General features: G+C 45.0%; 1 long non-coding RNA gene across 1 annotated transcript; it reads left to right on the plus strand.

The window, feature by feature from the left end:
• Positions 1–415: 415 nt before the first annotated feature.
• On the plus strand, positions 416–3517 carry LOC146889201 (uncharacterized). Its single transcript, XR_015736992.1, has 2 exons — positions 416–831; positions 935–3517. It is a non-coding gene; the product is annotated as an uncharacterized LOC146889201 (long non-coding RNA).
• The last annotated feature ends 2044 nt before the right edge of the window (positions 3518–5561 follow it).

Genomic DNA, 5561 nt, shown 5'->3' on the forward strand with positions numbered 1-5561 from the left:
TTGTAGAACCCCCTCCACAGCCAAGCTTACTGTGTGTGGTGACTTGGAAATTTCTCAACCACACACAAGCCTCCTGCCCCCACTGCCCATCACTGCCCCCCACTGCCGTGTTCCCTGGAGCAGTTCCCTGTTGAGGTTCCTTACCACGTGGTAAGGAACTTACCACTTGTGGAGCTTCCAGTTTGTGCTCCCTGCCCATTAGTTCTGGGTTTCTTGTTCCGTGTATAGAATTGATTTAATTGTTTTTAATTTGTCAAGAAAAGCATATTTTTCAGTATTTAACCAGTACCAAGGCGGAAAACTAAAGCAGCTCAGGGCCATTCCTGTTACAAAGCAGAGGAATTAAGTAAGGTGGAACAAAGCCCTTATAATTCTGTCCAGAAAATGCTATTCTCATGGTGCTAAGGGATTTTTAAAGAACCTCTTAATATAGTTACTGTAATGACTGTTCTGTCTCTTTAAGAGACAAGCCACGTCCACTCCCTTCCTGCTTGTAGCTTCAGAGCCCCACTCTTCCTCTTCCTATCCCATCTCTCAGAAGGCTGCCAACTTTCTCTCTCTCTCTCTCTCTCTCTCTCTCTCTCTCTCTCTCTCTCTCTCTCTCTCTCCCTCTCCCCCCTCCCACTCTATTGCCTTCTCCCCTTTTCCTTCCCGTCCATAACCCATCTAATAAATGTCTAACTCTACTTTGTATGGTATGTTTATCTGTCTTTCTCACCCGCTGGCCGCAGTCATATGGAGACCTGCCATGTGGTCTCTTGGTGCACGATCCCTGCTTGGGACTGGCTGCTTCCAGGACGCTGGGCAGCTTGCAGCAAACCCATCTGCATGGTGAGCCTGTCTGCTCCTTGCCCACCCACTGCCCACATGGCTAGCCACCAGGGACACCCAGGGGATCAGCCACCTTAGGAGACCTGCTGTGTGGTTCGCCCAGGCCCTGCCCGGGACTGGTTGTTCTCAGAACCTGCTGCCCACTGCCTGCCGGACAGCTGCAAATCTATTTCATTGGTGCTGTGAGGAGACTTCTGAACCAGCTTATTTCTACTCCCACCACCGGCTTCCAGGCTTCGATTGGTGAGTCTCCCCGTTCTGCTATGGTTTCTTCTCTTAACTAAAAATGTGTTTGAACTGACCTGGGGTCAGCCAGCCCGCTCTAGCACTGCATACACTGTGCAGTGCATTCGACTGGGGACCCAAGGTCCCTTAGATTCTTAATCTTTTTTCCATTTCTTCTCTTTTTTTCCTGGCTGTAAAAGGCCGCTGTCAGCGGCCTCTGGCCTCTCTGACTTCTGAGTCACCCCGACCAGATTCAGCCAGGTCATAGCACCCAACCCAGGGTTAGGGGACACCCGGCCCATGGGTCCCTGCAGTGTTTGCGCTGATTCACACCCTGCCACAGTCTCACAGTGTGCCTAGTGGTGTTTTGCAGGTTTTCACAATTTCAGCTGTGGATAGCAACCATCCATGTCTGTTCCCCGGCTTTTTTCAATTCCAGCTGTGACATGGTGCAGTTTTTTCGGTTCCAGCCTTTTTGCTCCCCTCTGCTGCTTGTGACATAGCAGCTCAGCCACAGGGCAGAGCACATCTCTAGGTCTCTCTTATTAAGACTAAAATCCTTACAGCTCAAAAATTGTGGCTTTTTCATACATGTGATCACCATCATTTTAATTGGGGTCAGGTGACTTTGCCACCATCTTGACTGAGAGCCAGGTCAGGTGACCAAGTTCCACCATCTTTATTGAGATATTCCCTGCCTGGTTCTCCAGTGGTAACTCTTGTTACATGGGTGACCTTACTGCCTAGATAGGTCAGGTGACCAGGTTCTTCCATCTTTACTGAAGTATACCCTGCCTTGTCCCCTGGTTTTTACTAAATTCCTCTTGTTGACTGTGTTACATGCATGTTTTCTGCAGTGCCATGCTTTTGGTAGGGCACACCAAAACCATCCACTTTCCCTAATTCCTGTTCACTCTATGTGTGTATGTTCATACATGTAACTTAAATGCACCTATGTTTAATGTTATAATTGTTTATTACATATCATTTCAGAGTACAAAAACAATAAGTCTCATGTTTTAAACTGGTATGTACTTTCAAGTCTCTTACAAAAATACTTTATATTTAATCCAACCCTCATTTAAAATATATTAAGCTGTTCCCTACTATTGTCAGTTCGGCCATTAACCTTCTATTGCAAGCAGTTTCTTCTTCTTTCTGCCTTTTTATGAGTGTAAATCTTACCTGTCAAGAGCAAGTACAGTCAAGCTCAGACCCAACCTTCCAGACAAATTCTATACTGTAGTTATACCTAATACACAGCCCTCAACTGCTCAGAGATCTGGGGAATGTAATATTTAAATATTTAATTATTAAAAAACTTTTCATAACAAAAAGACAGGTTGGCTCCTAGCAGCAGCACTCTACTTCCTCCAAAGCAGACAGAAGACAAATGGACACACAGCTACGTCCATCCGCAATTTGCTTCAACTTCCAAGCACTGACCATTGGACAAAACTGCCTTTCATCTAAGCTGAAGATCTCCTGACGTGGACAGAATCACTGGAATCGATGACCTAGCTGCTCAGGTCAAGGTAAGCTTGTCTTCCCACAGATTTCTTAGCCCACAGGATCTTCTGGAGCCTGGCAGGCCCTGCGCTAAACAGCAAAAGGCAAATATGACCCTCAGCGACCATGGAGGACCCTGAGGAGTAGCTCCTAGTTGCCAACCAAGTAAGTTCTCTGTCATTTTTTAATCAGTAACTCAAGTAAATTTTATCCTTCTCAAAGATCTCTGATGCAGTTTGGATAGCTAAGAGGTTTTGTCATTTTAAAAGAACAACCTCACCAAACAAATTTCAGATCAAATTTCTCTCTCATGCAGCCTTCCATAGTCTTAAAAATACTTTTCATTGTATAAAAATATGTCACAGTCATTATACAATGTATGTGTTTAAAACTTCTGTTTTCACAAACCCCAAAAATTCTTGTGAGTTCCAGAGAGCCAAATTAAAGGATCCACCTTAAACAGATCAGATACATCCTCCTCAATTCCCTGGTCCTAAAATTGTTTTCCTTAATTTAACTATGTCCTCTGTTCTGCCAATACCTTAGCCAGGTGTAAGAGATAGACATTTCCATACCACAAACACCGGACAGGAGCAAAGAGACCAGCTATGCCAGGATGTGGCCAGCACCCAGCCTTCTCAGGTTCGCCCCCCCAAAGACGACGCCCACAAATAAGCCAGAAGCAGTCTTGAGAATTCGCCATCCCAATTCCTTCAACCTGTAGTGCCTAATCCTCTGCTTTTTATTATAAAAAAGAGCTGGGAATGTAATTCTGTCTCTTTAAGAGATAAGCCATGCCCACTTGCTTCCTGCTTGCAGCCTCAGAGCCCCACTCTTCCTCTTCCTGTACCCTCTCTAGGACAGGCAGCCTCTCCCCCTCTCTCTCTCTCCCCGCTTCTCCCCTTTTCCTTCCCCTCCATAACGAATCTAATAAATATCTAACTTTACTCAGTATGGTATGTTTATCCGTCTCTCTTGCCCGCCGGCCGCAGTCACATGGAGATCTGCCGCGTGGTCTTGTGCGCCGTCCCTGTTTGGGACTGGCTGCTTCCGGGACCCCGGCAGCTTGCAGCAAACCCATCTGCATGGTGTGCCTATCTGTCTACCCCTTGCCAAAACTGCTGCCCACATGGCTAGCACCGGGGGTCGCCCAGGGGACCAGCCACCTTTGGAGATCTGCGTGGTGCGTCCGGGCCCTTCAGGGGACTGGATGTTCTTGGGACCTGCTGGCCCCCTGCCTGCGGGGCTACTGCAAATCCATTACAGCTACTGATTCATAATATGCAGAAAGAGTTGTCTTACATATTGAAACTTCTGAATTTATACCAGATGATATAGCATTGACTTCATTATTTATCCAGGTGCAAGACATAATCAGGAATAGGTTTTCTCCTATATACATAACACACATCTGATCCATATGAGTCTGCCAGGTCCTCTAGCATAAGACAATGCAGACATTGATCAGTTATTGATAGGAAGCATGTTTCAGGCCTCAGAATTTCATAAAAACATAAATATCAATAGCAAAGGTTTAAATAAACAGTTTTCTAATACATGGCAGCAAGCTAAGGAGATTATAAAGAGCTGTCCTACTTGCTCTTTCTATAACCAAACACCACTACCTGCAGGGACCAATCCAATGGGTACTCAAAGGAATGAAATCTGGCAGATGGATGTGTTTCACTTTGCAGAATTTGGAAAATTAAATTATGTACACCAACCATTGACACTTATTCAGGTTTTCAGTGGGCAACTGCTTTTAAGCTCAGAAAAGGCTGTTTCAGTAATCACACATTTGTTAGAAGTTATGGCCATCATGGGTATATATATCTGCACAAATAAAGACAGATAATGGCTCAGCATATGTCTCTTAGAAAATGAAATTTTTTGCTTATTATAACATTAAGCATATTACAGGTACACCACACAATCCTACAGGTCAGGCAGTTACAGAAAGATCAAATCAAACTATAAAGGATACAGTAAACAGAAAGGGGTGGAAAGTGCCCCCAGAAATAGATTACATAATGCTTTATTAACCTTGAATTTTCTTAATGCTAATGAGAAAGGGACAACAGCAGCAGAGAGATGCCATGGAGCTGCCTGAGACAGACGCTGGTCAGAATTTTAGCAGGTAAGCCACAGCCACGTGGTAATACAGATTAATAGAAATGGGTCAAATTAAAATATAAGAGTTAGCCAATAAGAAGCTAGAGCTAATGGGCCAAGCAGTGATTTAATTAATACAGTTTCTGTGTGATTATTTCGGGTATAAGCTAGCCGAGTGGCCGGAACCAGCAAGTAGCACCCTCCTCCAACATCATTCTGAGTTTTCTTGGAGGCAGGATCACCATTTTCAGACTAAATTTGAGGTAACAGCCAGTGGCTGGATGATTTGCTTTTCTGGTCTTCAGGTTGAACCCCAATATCTGTCTCTGAGTCAGTGGGACCAGGATCTAACCCTAATGCATGAAATGACTTTGTGGACACCATTCTCTATGGAGATACCTTGCTTAGCCTAGGCACAGGGGTGGGGTGGTGCTTGGTTCTGACTCAAAGAGATGTTGGGACAGACTTAGTTTAGTTCCCATGGGAGGCCTTACCTCTCTGAGGAGTGGATGGGGGTTGGAGTGGGGGGGGGAGTTGGGGGAGCAGGAGGAGAGGAGGGAGGGGGAACTGGGATTGGCATGTAAAAATAAGAAAATAAATAAATTAAAACCAAAAAATCTTTACCATTTGAGCTAATTTTGACTAAGGAAATTCTTGTGAGTCATGTATAGAGACCTGATTTCCATCAGGTGTCTTACTTGACGCTCTCTACTACATGTACTGAGGCAAGGCTTCTTGCTGACCTCAGTAGCTCCAGCTAGTGTAGCAAGCCAACTCGCCCCAAGGATCCCATCTCTGTTTCCCAAGTGCTAGGATTCTAGGCAGCTGCTATGCCTATAATCTGGCTTGTGTGCCTTTCATCTGGGCTATGGAGATCTGTGATT

Source organism: Myodes glareolus, chromosome X, assembly GCF_982192425.1.
Source record: "Myodes glareolus chromosome X, mMyoGla1.1, whole genome shotgun sequence".
Lineage (NCBI taxonomy): Eukaryota > Metazoa > Chordata > Mammalia > Rodentia > Cricetidae > Myodes > Myodes glareolus.